Source organism: Narcine bancroftii, chromosome 4 (assembly GCF_036971445.1).
Source record: "Narcine bancroftii isolate sNarBan1 chromosome 4, sNarBan1.hap1, whole genome shotgun sequence".
Taxonomy (NCBI): domain Eukaryota; kingdom Metazoa; phylum Chordata; class Chondrichthyes; order Torpediniformes; family Narcinidae; genus Narcine; species Narcine bancroftii.
In genome coordinates, this window is record NC_091472.1 from 277,634,507 (window position 1) to 277,650,135 (window position 15,629).

Here is a 15,629-nt window from a genome sequence, read left to right on the forward strand (position 1 = left end):
GACTGGATACTTTCCCGTATCTGGACAATGTCACCATCTGTGGTCATGACACGGAGGATCATGATGCCAACCTTGAGAAATTTTTTCAGACTGCAATTCGGCTGCACTTGACCTACAATTTCGACAAGTGTGTCTTCCGGACCACTCGGCTCGCAATTCTGGGCTGTGTGTTGGAGAACGGGGTGGTCATGCCAGACCCTGACCAGATGCGTCCTCTCATGGATTTACCCCCACACACACAGAAGGCACTCAGACGCTTCCTGGGTTTTTTTCTCTTACTATGCCCAATGGGTTCCACACTATGCCGACAAGGCATGGCTACTCATCAAGACCACCTCCTTCCCCCTGTCAACCGAAGCCAGAGCGGCCTTCGACCGCATCAAATCGGACATCGCTGCTGCAACGCGGCACACCATCTATGAGTCTATTCCATTCCAAGTTGAGAGTGATGCGTCTGACTTTGCACTGGCAGCCACCTTGAACCAGGCCGTCCAACTGGTAGCCTTCTTCTCCAGAACCCTCCAGGGTCCTGAGAGCCAGCACTCCTCTGTCGAGAAGGAGGCCCAGACCATAGTCGAAGCAGTACATTGTTGGAGACACTACCTCACTGGCAGGTGCTTTACGCTGCTGACCGACCAATGCGTGGTCTCCTTCATGTTTAGCAATACCCAGCGAGTTAAGATCAAGAATGACAAAATCGCCAGGTGGAGAATCGAGCTCTCCACCTTTATTTATGACATACTGTATCAGGTAAACTCATCAACCCTCCAGATGCGCTCTCCAGGGGGACGCGCCAACATACAACTGGACAGGCTGTAGAAACTCCACGAGGAGCTCTGTTAGTCAGGGGTCACTAGGTTCACGCACTTTGTCAAAGCTCGCAACCTGCCCTACATGGTCAAGGAGATTCGCTCAATGACCCGAGGCTGCCTGGTGTGTGCTGAGTGCAAGCCCCATTTCTTCTGTCCGGAGAACACCCACATCATCAAATCCACCCACCCCTTTGAGCGTCTCAGCATAGACTTCAAGGAGCTCCTACCATCGGCCAACTGTAACACCTACATCCTTATGGCCATCGACGAGTACTCCCGCTTCCCGTTCGCTGTGTCCTGCACAGAGAGAGAGAGGGTTTCCTCAGTTATAGAGGCCCTGCACGGCATCTTCACCATCTTCGGGTACCCCAGTTACATCCACAGTGACAGGGGGTCCTCATTTATGAGTGCAGAGCTGCGGCAGTACCTTCTGGAGCATGGTATTGCTTTAAACAGGACCACCAGCTATAACCCAAGCAGTAATGGGCAAGTCGAAAGAGAGAACGCCACCGTCTGGAAAGCGGTTACGCCTGCCCTCTGGACCAAATGTCTCCCCACCTTTCACTGTTGGACGTGTTCACGAGTGCCCTACACTCCATCCACTCCCTCTTATGCACCACAACCCATGAAAAGATATTCTCTTTCCCGAGGAAATCCGAGTCGGCTACGACTCACAGTTCCTGGTCTGGTCCTCTTACAGTGCCACGTCCGGTACTCAAAGAATGACCCGTTGGTTGACCGAGTAACTCTGCTCCATGCGAACCCGCATTATGCCTATGTTGAGTACCCGGATGGGCGGGAGGACACAGTCTTGGTAAGGGACCTAGTCCAAGCTGGATCAGGCGCAGCAGTGCCTTTAACCCAACCTTCCCCTATTTCTTCTCCCCCCCAGGTCATGTGCTTGAACAGAGGGACCAGGACCATCCCACTAGCTCAGGCCAGACTGTCGACAACGCCGTTGGGGAATTGAGCAAAGCAGTGGCCGTACCCTTTGGGCCTGCCGGCGACACGATTCCGGCAACCCCAATCCCAGCGGTCACGCCGGATGGTCAGGCCCCCTGACCGGTACAGCCCCTAATCTCCATCCATCCTGGGGTCAGTTCTCAAAGAAAGGGTGAATGTGATAGTACAGATTCTATCACCAATGTGTATATGTACAGATGGTAGTGTAGGATGACTGTGATTGGCTGAGAGTGTAGCCACACCTACTGGCAGGTCTTAAAGGATTGTTCCTAGCCAGACCAGGTCATTCTGGACTGGTCGACCTACTTGTGATATGCTCCAGTCTCTTAGTTAATAAAAGCCTTGGTTTGGATCAACAAGTCTTTGGTTCTTTCCACATGCTCTACACTCTTCATTTGATATTTTGCTAAGATCTGTCTCAGCCACATCGCACCTCCAGCCACTACCATATATCACAAACCTTAGTCCAAATATCATGATTGTTTTTAAAGAACAGTTCCAGTCCATTCAGCTAAAGTGCAGGTGGACACAGCCCATGAGATTGCTGTAACTCAGAATATTTGTCGGTTAACTCCTTCACTGTCTTTCTATCAAATAAACAAAAGACTGTAGCGACTGCCATACACACAGAAACACACCACTGGACACGGTGGAGGTTTCAGTTGAACTGTTTATTTGAATTTCGCGCATGCCCCTTTAAGGTCAGCAAGAGTTCCGCCCCCGCGCAGCGGTGATGTCACCACGTTGCCTGAGGAGAGAGAGGTGGCCTAAGCCACAAGGCATCAGCAAGCCCTGACGGTGCCATCTTTCTGCAGCTGCCTCACCAGTGCGACGATACAAGCTCTCTGAGATATATTCCACCATGTATAAGGTACAAGGCAGGAGCATGATGGAATACTCTCCACCTATTTAGATAAGCATAACTCCAACAACACTCTTGATGTTTAATACCATCCAGTACAAATGAGGCTGTTTGAATGGCGCACAGTCTCCCCCACCAGAACATTTGCTCTGTCCGCCAGCAACTCCCAGTATCCACATTGTCTGCAACGTGCAAAATGGGCTGCAACAACTTGCCAAACCTTCTCTCGCTGCACTTCCCAATCACGCAACGCAGGGTATCAACCCAAAATATTGCTTCCATAGATTCTGCTTGACTCTTCGAAATTTTCCAGCAGTTTGGGTGGGTTTTTTTTGCCTTTAGATTCTAGCATCTGCTGCTTCCATTTTGCCAATTCTACAGAAGCAACGTTATGCAAATAGGATTTCAGAAGGCATTTTGCGGGATGGGTATCCTATTAATTACTCACTGCTAACATTTGTCTGGTCATTTTTACTGCTGAGAAAGCATTATGTATGTGTTGGTTGTAAACACTGGAATCTAATAATTGCTTGAGTTGTAGAATTCCTGCTTCAAGTTCCACTTATTATTCATTCTAGGTTGCAAGTCAGGTTTAGCTCACAGTACAAATTTCAAATGAGGTTCAGTAAAAGTCATCCAGTATTTCATTATGGTTTGTGCATATCTGCAATATATCTTGGCTTACTATCATTCTATCGAGAGAGAGAGAGAGAGAGAGAGAGAAACTAGACTTTACATTGGAGACAAATATGACAATTATTATGGAAATATTTAAGGGAAAATAACATTAATTTAGTCATTTTATTCTCTAACTTGGCTAAACATGGCAAAAAATTATCACGTCTATGAGACCTGTAGCCATTGACCACCCAAACTTTACTTACATTCCATTGCTGATTTTTCTTTCCCTTTGGAGAAATTTAAGTAGACAGTGATTTTAATAGCCCCATTCCAAAGCACTAAATAAGAGTATCCTTGTCTAACTCAAATGTCAGCTTCTTATTTAAAGCAAAAAATGAGTTAACACCAGCACAGATATACCATAAAATAACATCTTTATGAGAGCAACCGACTTAGCTTAATAATGCATGAGCAAAAAGTTTTCAATTCAATCTGCTTAGAACAGAAACATATACCATTTTAATTATGCTCAAAATAAGTCATTAATAGGTATATACTGGTGTAAAATAATGATAGCACTCACTTCCACTCACTCCAAAGCCCTTCCGCCATGTGGGAGCATGATGGAATACTCTCCATCTATTTAGATAAGCAGAGCTCCAACAACACTCTTGATGCTTAATACCATCCAGTACAAATGAGGCTGTTTGAATGGCACACAGTTTCCTCACCAGAACATTTGCTCCATCTGCCAGCAACTCCCATATCCACATTGCCTGCAACGTGCAAAATGGGCTGCAACAACTTGCCAAACCTTCTCTTGCTGCACTTCCCAATCACGCAATGTAGGATGTCAACCCAAAATATTGCTTCCATAGATTCTGCTTGACCCTTCGAGATTTTCCAGCAGTTTGTTTTTTTTTTGGGTTCAGATTCCAGCATCTCCAGTCTCAATTTTACTCCTGCACTTTAAATTGTCTGACACACTGATCTTAAAGAAATTTCCATCCCCTCTTTTACAAGCAGCCTGGTGGTTCCTCTTTCTCTGTTCTCCAATTGTTATTTCTACTGTTTATCATATCAGCTCATGAACACTCCGTACTGTAGTTTATGGTCACTGCTACCTTGTCCCTTACGGTTTCTAGCTGTCTTGATGCAGAAGCAACAACCATGCCTTGACCTTCATGGACACTGCTTGACCTTCTGAGTTCCTCCAGCTGTTTTTAGTTTGTTCTGTGTTCCACCATCTGCAATCTCTTCTAAGTCCAAGCTCTATCACCTAGAATCAGAAAAGTACAGTAAAATCACTAGAATCCAGAGTTTAAGTAACTGGCAACCCTAATCAACTAAATAAAATTGAGGAAATAAATCAATAAGTTAAAATAAAAGCAACTGAGGATCAAAAATTAAAGTTTAAAATTGTGCAGGAGGGAGGGCTTCAGGTTTCTGGATCAGTGGGCTCTCTTCCAGCGAAGGTTGGGCCTGCCCCAATGGGATGGCTTGCATCTGAAATGGAGGGGGACTAATATCCCTGTGGGAAGGTTTGCTAGTGGTACTCTGGTGGTTTCAAATTAGATTTGCAAGGTAAGGGGAACCAGAGTGCCAGAGCCGATGGAGAAGTGGAGGAGGAAAAAGATGATGTGAAAAATGGCATGCACCAAGTCAACAGGAGCATCTATTTCAATGCAAGGAGGTTGGAGGAAAGGCAGAAGGACTTAGAACATGGATTGACATGTGGAATTATGATATTGTGTGGCCATTAGAGAAACTTGATTGTAGGTGGGGCAGGACTGGCAGCTCAATATTCCAGGCTTCCATTGCTTTAGACACAATAGAACCGGGGAGGGGAGGGGATGAAAGGGGAAGGAATGGCATTGCTCTTCAGGAAAAATATCATATCTGTACTCAAGCAAGACAGACCAGAGAGCTCATTTACTGAGGCTATGAGGGTTGAGCAGAAGAACTGGAAAAAAAAAATCAGACCACACTCACAGGATTGTTTTATAGACCACCTCAATAGTCAATGAGCATTGGAAGAACAATCAGCTTCAGTAAACATAAGGTTGCAAGAGGAAGAGATTTTAACTTTTTACATATGGTAAATGGGCTGGATGGCTTGGAGTTTGTCAAATATATTCAGGAAAGTTTTCTAAATCAATATATAGAGGTACCAACTAGACAGAGTACAATACTGGATCTCCCATTAGGGAACGAGACAGGACAGGTGAAAGAAGGATGTGGAGGGGAAACATTTTGGAAACAGTGATCATAATGCCATTAGTTTCAATCTCAGGTTGAGATTCCAAATTGGAGACAGGCCAATTTTGAGAAATGAGAAAGGATCTAGAATGCGTGGATTGGGATAAATTGTTTTGGAGTTAAGATGCGGGAGATAAGTGGGGAAACTTTGAAGGTGAAATTTTGAGAGTACAGAGTTTGTATGTTCCTGTCAGGATTAAAGGCAAGTTAGCAAACATTTGGGAACTTTGGTTTTTGAGGAATATTTGGGATCTGGTTCAGAAAAAGAGAGATGTATATAGCATGTATAGGCCACGTGGAGCAAATGAGATTCTTGAGGAGTATAAAAATGTAAGAGACACTTCAAGAAAGAAATCAGAAAGTCTAAAAGACAACATGAGGTTGCTTTGATAGACAACGGTGAAGGAAAATCTTAGGGTAGCCTACAAGTATATTAAGAGCAAAAGGACAATAAGGGACAAAATTGGTCTACTTGAAGATCAGAGTGGTTGGCTTTGTATGGACCCAAAAGAGATGGAGGAGATCTTAAATGTTTGTTTTATTTCATCAGTATTCACTCAGGAAATGGGCACAGAGTTGTGTTGGAACCTATTCAGATTAAAGAGGAGGAAGTGCTTGGTGCCTTAAAGCAAATAAGGGTGGATAGGTCCCCAGGGACTGACAGGATATTCCCTCAGACCTTGAGGGAGATTAGTGTAGAAACTACAGAGGCTGTGGCAGAATTATTTATATACCCTTAGCCACAGGTATGGTGCCAGAGGATTGGAGGGTAGCTCACGTTGTTCGATTGTTTACATCAGTATTAGGATATACAATTATTTGGATTGCCAGAAACTGGTTAGGGATAGTCAACATGGCTTTGTGCATGATCGTTCATGTTTAACTAAGAGTTTTTCGATAAGTCTACCAGGAAAGTTAATGAAGGCTTTGGATGTTGTCTACATGGAGTTTAATAAGATGTTTGCCAAGTTCCCACATGGGAGGTTAGTCAGGAAGGTTCAGATGCCATGTATTCATGTGAATTAGTGAACTGGATTTGACAGTAGCTGGATGGGAGAAGCCAGAGAGTAGTGGTGGATAACTGCTTCACAGCCTGTGACTAGTGGCATGCCTCAGGGATTGGTGCTGGGATTATTGTTATTTGTCATCCATATCAATGATCTTGATGACATTGTGCTAAATTGGATAAGCAAGTTTGCAGATGATACTAAGATTGGAGGTGTTGTGGACAGCAAAGAGGCTTCTCAAAAATTGTAGAGGGATCTGGAATACAGATCCATAATTCTCTGAAAGTGGTGTCACCAATGGATAGGGTTGTAAAGGGAGCTTTTGCCATATTGGACTCCATAAATCAAAGTATTGAATATAGGAGTTGGGAAGTTATGGTAAAGTTGTATAAGACATTGGTGAGGCCAATGTTTTAGTCACCTAACTACAGGAAAGATATCAATAAGATAGAGAGTGCAGAGAAAATTTACTAGGATGTTGCCTGGACTTCAGGAACTGAGTTATCAGGAATGGTTAAACAGGTTATGACTTTATTTCATGGAGTATAGAAAAATGAGGGGGGAATTTGATAGTGGTAAAAATTATGAGGGAGATAGACAGTAAATATAGATAGGCTTTTTTCCATTAAAGGTAGGTGAGATACAAACTGGTGGACATGGGTTAAGACTGAAAGGGGAACGTTTAGGCGGAACTTCTTCACACAGAGTGGTAGGAGTGTTGAACAAGCTGCAGTGGTGAATGCGGGCTCAATTTTAACATTTAAGAATGTGAACAGATGCATGGATGGGAGGGGAATGGAGGATGGTGGACTGGGAGCAGATCAGTAGGACTAGCAAAAAAAAATTAGAACAGAGTAGAAGATTTGAAGGGGCCTGTCTCTGTACTGTAATGTTTTGTGGTTCTATGGTTCTAAATGTTCTCCCAAGCAACGCACAAACCCTTGGTGAAAATGGGAGCAAATATTCATCCAGCAGAACACACTCGTGTGTCACGGCCGCAGGAGCTGTTTGAATAATGTTGTGCTTGAATAAAATGGTGGTGCCCAGGATGAAGAGATGGCCGATGTCGCTTGCTGCTAGGAAAATGCTCTCAAAATGCCTCCATATCCCTGCCTCGTAAGTCTTTATTTTTATTAGTATTAGGTGTACTTGTAAGGCTTGATTCTAAACTTGGGGGAGGGTCAGTTAATTATGATGGCAGCCTGGTTAGCATAGTGGGTGGTTCAATGCTGTTTATAGCACCAGCATTCTGGGTTCAAATTTAGATTACCATATATTTTGGCATGTCGAGTCATAAAAACCCTCAAAAATCACTTTAAAAAATGGGGGTCAACTTTTATGCCAGATATACTTTAGAGTCCTTAAATTCACCAAGAAAACCAGATCGATGGCGATTTAGCATACAAGTCGATATTGGAAGTACCTCCCCATCACTGCCGATGCCAGTCCCCAACACCTCCCCACCACTGGGCACCAGCATAACCACTCCTGCCTGGTAGGCAGTGGTCCATGCTCCCACTGCTCCAACTCCATGGGCCGTCGCCAATGCTGGCCGAGTTTTTTTTTTTAAACTTAATTTACAGCTTTGTTACTTGCAATTTGCATGGTTTTTTTAATTTTTTTAAATTGGGTTGTTCCTGGAGACCCAGACAGCCCAAAAAGTGGGGGTCTACGTATATGCTGGATACACCATAAAACGATTAAAATGATGCTAAAGGACCTATCTGGTTGACAATCTATACACCAAAATATATGGTATGTAAGTTACGGGAATTACCCAATTAAAATGAACTACATAATACTGATTTATTTTTCAAATTACTTTGCATTGTCTTTGGTCTTTTAAACTGTTTATTCTTAATACTGGTGTATTACTGTGGTAATACACCACTAGCCTACTGCAGGGGGCGATCTCTGTACCTGCAGGAAGATCACCGAAGGACAGGCCACACCTGGCTGGGTGTCAATCAGTCAAACTGAATAGACCAAACTCCACCAGCTGGCTGTCAATCAACCGCCCGGGATATAATCCTGAGCCGGCCCCTCCTGAGGCAGTCACCAGTACAGCTACCACTGTATCAGAGACTTTTAACTGAATAAAGCCTGTTGTACAGTCTTTTGAGTTTTGTGTCTGCTTTCTGCTGCTGCAGCGCATCGCAATTAGGCAAGAGGGTGTTTCAGGAGACCGGAAAATTTGCATATCCAGCATCCGTAATCCCTGTAGGTACCATAAACCCAGGATTTTACTGTAGTGGCATGGGAACACAAGTGCATATATGTTTTCCTTCAAATAACACGTTCTTGCCATGGGAATACATTGCCATCACTAAGCTCAATTCCTCCCAATTACACTGTAGAGAGCTCATCTCATGAAATGGGGAATAAAGGTTCACTTTGCCAGTAAACAATCACATTCTGCAGATCAATAAGAAAATGTTTCCCATGTTTACAATTATGGGAGTCATGGAAGTGCTACAGTGGGACTTATTTACATAAGCTAATGGAGATTTCAGTTTTTTTTTTAAAATGGTGATTTCAGCCAAAATATCTGCCCATCTCATCTGCCCTGTTGTCTCTAGCTATGGTATTCACTGCACCACCTTAGTTGACTTCAGGTGGAGTTTTAGTGTGTGAGCACTTTAAAAATTATGTTCAATGGAAAAAATATATATATTTACCGATATCTAGTGTTGTCATATTAGAACTACAGAAGTGACGCTGGGTAGTTAAGATTCCCTGTTCCTGGACTTTTAGGATATTTCACTACTCTATTTTGTGCAGGAACAATAGACAAAAAATGTGCTGGAAAACGCAGCGGCAAGGCAGTGTCCCTGGAAAATTGCTTGCTGCTCCACTATGAAGTTTCTTCGAGGTATGCCTACCCTGAAGAAAATTTTCTCCTCTTTTCATGTTCCAGTTCTCCAGCATCTGCTGACTTCTCATTTAACCTCTATTTTGTTCAGTATCAGAGAGATTTTGAGTATTAAATATTCATTCCAGTCTCAAGAAATTAATAATATAAATGAACATCATTGCTGAAAGAATGACAATATAAATCTCAAGAGAGAATGTGCGACTTATTTCGTAGTGTAAGCATTTGTTCAGTTTTATGTCTTACTTGGTGCAGACCAGATTGTCACTGAGTGTGTTAGGTTGGGCTTTATTTCAGTCTGTGCTAATAGTCATGTTAAAGGATCAAAATTGACAAATACATACTAAACAAGGATTGTTTTCAGCAGTAAATCACTGATTCCATCATCTCAATAATTGCTCTTTATGTAAATGGCATCAAAATCAAGGTCACAAACATGCACATAGAGCTGACATTTTTTGTTAGGTGACACAAAGTAAGAGCTGAGTTCAAGAAACTGAAATTTTATATTATTACGGCCATCAGTACTGATGGCTGTCAAAGGATACATATTTACCTAGGATCTGAACACCCAGCATGTGTTTTAACACGCTCACGTTGTTCATTAAATCATTTTAATGCAAATTTCAAAAAGTTTGTGCTTATTTCAATCGCAGTCCTACCCACTAGGAAACTGGACCAGACATTGACTTACATGATTCATCTTTGCGAGACTATCAGTTTTCAATGTGGATGTAATTCACCCAGGTTTGCACTTGGAAATTAATCAATCATGTGCTGCCTACAATCTTTGATTTTAACTTCCAGTCAAACTAGGAGCAGAGCCTGCAGCATGTGGTTAAACAAACACAAATTAAATTGTCCAACTGGGAAATCCATTTCTGTTCTCTCCAAAGTTTCCAGTGGTCTGTACATTGCAATTCTCAGTGCTGGGTCTCATAGTCCCTAATGAATGTAATCGCAATGCATTCATGCCATGTCCTCTGCAGATTACTGATCCAGTGTTTTGTGATAGCATAGAGACATTTGCTTAATGGAACTTGGTTGATGGCCACAAACTTCCATGTCTCTGCTGTCACTCATTCCACCTCCTCCATTTGTCCCTCGCCTCACAATAGCCATGTCCTCCAGCACAGTCACTGTAGAGGGGAGTACAATAAGGCCACAGCAGCTTCAGGATCTTCATAGTACTGAGGTCAGGAAAGAGGTAAACAACAATTTAAAGGAATCGTGTGTAAGCCATTCTAAGGACTTCATCAAAATTGGTTCCATCGTCTAGAGGAATATAAAATCATGAGATTAGTTGAATCCCGAGTCATTTGCCCAGAGTAGGGGAATTGTTAGCCAGAGGACATAGGTTTAAGGTGGGGGGGGGGTGATAGGGGGAAGAAATTTTACAGGAACCCAAGGAGATTTTTTTTTTGTTCCACAGAAGGATTGTGAGTTAGGAAATGGGTTGCCAGAGGATGGGTTGTCCATCTTATCAAGACAAAGTGACTGATTTTCAATATATACTTGTTAATTTTTTTTAATTATGTAACTATGCTGTTACATTCTTAATTTTTTGATATTATATATGCTGAATATATAAAATATTTAAAAAAGACAGTTACCATCATGCTTGTTATCTTCTGGCATGCTTGCCTTGATTGGTTGTGGCATTGAATATAAAAGTCATGTTGTAGCTATCTGAACCATTGGTCAGGTCACACTTGGTATTGTGGCAATTCTGGTTGCCCCATTACAGGAAGTGAAAGCTTTGGAAAAGGTACAGAACAGTACAGGATACTGCCTAGATTAGAAGGTATGAGATGCAAAGAGAGAATGCACAAATACTGAGGTGAGTCCTGATGGAAATTTACAAAATTATGAGATGCATAGATAGGGTAGATAGTCAGAATCTTATTAACAAAGTTTGAATGTTACATTCTAGAGGATATGCATTTATAGTGAGGTGGGGAATGTTTATTGGAGATATGTGGGGCAGGTTTTTACATAATAAATGGAAGGTGCCTGGAGTAGGCCACCAGGGGTAGTGGTGGAAGAAGATATCAGATTTATTATCAGAGTACATTCATGACATTACATACAACCCTGTGATTCTTCTTTTCTGTGGGTGAGGTAGAATGACCACTTATTGATAGTGCAAAAATAAAAACTGTACACATGTAAACAAAAAAGAATGTAAGCAAGCAGACTGTGGAATGCAGAGAATTTAAAAAATAAAAATAAAATGCAAAAGTACGATACCTTAAATGAGTCACTGATTGAGTTCATTGTTGAAGAGTCTGGTGATGGAGGGGAAGCAGCTGCTACTGAACCTCTGAAGCTGGTGGTGAGAGGCTTGAAGTAATCTATACCTCTTTCCTGATGGTAGCAGCCAGAACAGAGCGTGTGCTGGATGGTGTGGATCCATGATTGCTACTGCTCTGACAGCAGCATTCCCTGCTGATGTTATCAATAGTGCAGAGGGTTTTGCCTGTGATGTCCTGGGCTGTGTTCATTATCTTTTGCAAGACTTTAAAACTTGGCAGCATTGGTGTTCCCCATACAAATCCAGCACATTTTCTACCACACACCTGTTGAAATTTGCCAGGATATCTGATGTCATACCAACCTCCACAAATTCCTAAGGAAGTAAAGGTGCTGACATGCTTTCTTCATGGTGGCATTAGTGTGTTGGATCCTGGAACAATCCTCTGAAATAGTGATTCCCAAGAACTTAAATTTGCTCACCCTCTCCATCTCTGATCTCCAATGATCACTAGATCTTACACCTCTGGTTTTCCCTTCCTGAAGTCTACAATAAGCTCCTTGGTTTTGCTGACATTGAATGCAAGGTTTTTATTGGTGCACCATTTGGCCATTTTCAACCTCCTTGCAGTATGCTGTCTCATTACCCCTTTTTATACAACCCTCTGTCATGGTATTGTCAGTGAATTAGTAGATGGAGTTTTTGTTCTGAGCCACACAGTTAAAGGTGTAAAGCAAGTAGAGAAGGGGGCTAAGAACAGAGCCCTGGGGTGCTTTTGTACTGAGAGAGATTGCGGAAGAGATGTTCTTACCAATCCTCACTGATTGTAGTCTGGAGGTGAGGAAATCAGAATCAAAGGTATGAGAGAATGCCAGCAGTGTTCAAACAAAATGGTAAGGCTGGGGGTGGGGGTGGAGTGGAAAAGGCAGGAGAAGATAGGTGGATGAGGAGAGGGAGGGGACAGCAGCAATGAGGGGATAGCTGGATGGGAAAGGGGGCGGGAAGGAGCGAAGTACTCAGCCATCTAAGGAGACTCTTATTGCCCAGTTACTAACTGACGACAGCCCAGGCAATATGCAAACATCACAGAGGTTGAGGAGGTGGTGCAGGGTATCTCAAACAGACCCTGTTGAAGGCTATTTTTGGAAATTAAGGTTCCTTCGATGTTTACCGCATCATGTTCAAGAACATTTGCTGAGCATCTTTCGAATGTCCACCTTCGATCAGTTGGCCGATCATGTTGATCTCGGCATTGAAGATAAAATTATTGTCTTCTTCCCCTCGTCAACAGGAGCAAATGGAGCTGCAACAACTGCTTACTGCACCTTGTGAAGCACCAGCACCTTATCAATCAAAGGTAGCACCAGGACTGTATCAATTAAGGATAACCCAGTTGGAGCAGCAAAAGTCAGCACTGACTATGCTTTGGGTTCACAACAGAATTCCCTGGTTGGAATCATGGTGGTTGAGAATGTGGTAGAGGCGACAGATGGGATATCTGTTGAAAGCAGAGATTTGGTGCTGTTGCCTGGTCCTGTCAGCCACCTTGCAACTTGTACAAATGGTAGCCAGAAAACGACCAGGCCCAGCAATAGAGGCAACTGCTGCTCATGGGCATTTCAGCCACTGTCGTTTCCTCAGAGATCATCTCTCATGTGTTCAATTTCTTGTTGATTCTGGTGCAGATTTCAATGGTCCATTCAACCACAGATGAACACATACAGTCCAATATATCATGTGTTTTTTCAGCCGCGAATGATTCTCACATTCAAAGGTCATTCACATTGGATTTTGGTCTCGCGCTGGGTTTTCACAATTTCAAATGTGGCAAATTCCATTTTGGGAGTGGATTTCTTGTCACATTTTTCTTTGTTGTTGGATTTGAAAAAATGTTGCATCGAGGACCACAGCTCTTGTGAGTTGCATCTGTCGTCCCTACAATGTTGTCCACCACCTAAGTAGTCTTTAACTTGGCTCCTGCCCTTTCTGAGCCTTGCTCAGTTGATTCCCTCACCTAGTGACCCCATTGTATCATCACACAGATGTTAAACATACAGTAACCCAACATAGAGACTCAGGGTCCTCTAGTAGTAGCGCGGGCTCGTAGATTACCCACTATCGGACCGTGTATCATCCGACTTGCACTATTATATGAGGTTGGGCTGAACTATCAACTCTCTGTTGCGGGCCAGTGTCAATTAGTTGCTTCCTTGAATAGCTAAAAGGCTTGAGTGGGGTGGGGGAGGGGGTGTGGCTGTCGCGGTCATGTACTTGACTTTATTGAGAGTAGTGCTGGCCTCTGCTGATCACATAGGAGATGTGAAGCACAGGGGTGATAGTGCGCATGTGCAGGTGTGTCAAGTGTCAGTACACAGGTGATGATTCTCAGATGCAGGAGGAGGAAAGTGAGAATGTCTGGAACACCCGTGTGGCAGTGAGCCAATGAGAAGGTCAGAGAGTTTAGCTGGGTCACATTTGGGGAGTTGAATGAAATCTTGTGTCTAGTGAATAATAAATGTATGTCGATTCGTGGTGTGCTAAATGAGTGAGTGAATTCTTTATTTAAGCTATTGTAAATCAGTGCAAGTACAGGACCTTGTCAAAGGCCTTCATATAGTCCATGCAGACAATATCCACAGCCTTTCCTTCATCAATTCTCCAGGTAAACGCCTCCAAAAACTCTACAAGATTGGTTAAACACAAAGCCATGTTGACTATCCCTAATCAGTCCATGGCTATCCAAATAATCGTATATCTGATCTCTTAGAACACCTTCCAATAATTTACCTATTACTGACGTCAGGCTCACCAGCTTATAATTTCCAGGGTTACTTTTGGAGCCTAGACCAACATGAGCTACCATCCAATCCTCCGGCACCACAGCCGTGGCTAAGGACATTTTAAATATTTCTACTAGAGCCCTCCCAAATTCTCCACTAGCTTCTCTCAAGTTCTGAGGGAACATCGTGTCAGGCCCTTGGGATTTGTCCACCTTTATTTCCTGTAATAGAACAAGCACTTCCTCTATAACCCAGTCCATGACCTCACTGCTTATTTTCCTTACTTCCCACACTTCTGTGCCTGTTTCCTGGGTGAATACTGCTGAAAAAAAAAAACATTTCAGATCCCCTCCATCTCTTTTGGCTCCATACAGAGATGACCACTCTGATCTTCAAGGGAATCAATTTTGTCGCTTACCATCCTTTTCCTCTTAATATACCTGTAGAAACCCTTAGGATTTTCTTTCACATTTTCTGCCAAAGCAACATGTTTTCTTTTTGCCTTCCTGATTTCTTTCTTGAGGTTTTTTTTGCATTTTTTAAAAAAATACTCTTCAAGTACCTCATTTGCTCCACATTGCATATACCTGCTATATATTGCTCTCTTCTTCCGAATTAGATCCCCAATATCCCTTGAAAATCAAGGTTCCCTGTGCCTGCTAACCTTGCCTTTAATCCTGACAGGAACATACGAACTCTGTATTCTCAAAATTTCACCTTTCAAGGTCCTGCACTTACCTCGCACATCCTTGCCTGAAAACAACTTATCCCAATCCATGCATTCTAGATCCTTTTTCATTTCCTCAAAATTAGTCTTTCTCCAATTTTGAATCTCAACCCAAGGCCCAGACTTATCCTTCTCTATAATTAACTTAAAACTAATGGCATTTTGATCACTGGTCCCAAAATGTTCACCTGCACGTATCTTGTTCACTAAAAGGAGATCCAGTAATGCATTCTCTCTAGTTGGTACCTCTATATATTGATTTAGAAAACTTTCCTGAACATATTTGACAGACTCCCAAGTCATCCAGCCCTTTTACAATATGTTAATCCTAATCAATATGTGGAAGATTAAAATTCCCTACTCTCACAACCTTGGTTCCTGAAGCTGTTTGCTATTTCTCTACAGATTTGCCCCTCCAATTCTCATTGACTATTGGGTACAATTGTGGTCATACTTTCCTGATCCCTCAGCT

The 15,629-nt window shown here is 42.7% G+C and overlaps 1 protein-coding gene across 3 annotated transcripts in view; it reads left to right on the forward strand.

Moving 5' to 3' along the window:
- The window catches only part of nxph2a (neurexophilin 2a), a 145,901-nt gene that overhangs the window by 19,077 nt on the left and 111,195 nt on the right, over positions 1-15,629 (forward strand). The window contains exon 3 of one of the 3 annotated variants that reach the window (XR_011356706.1): positions 1,705-2,128. The exons of the other annotated variants lie outside the window; for them this stretch is intronic. The gene's annotated coding sequence lies outside the window, so the exon portion shown is untranslated. Of the gene's footprint in view, positions 1-1,704; positions 2,129-15,629 lie in introns of those variants that run through there. 3 annotated transcript variants of the gene reach the window in all.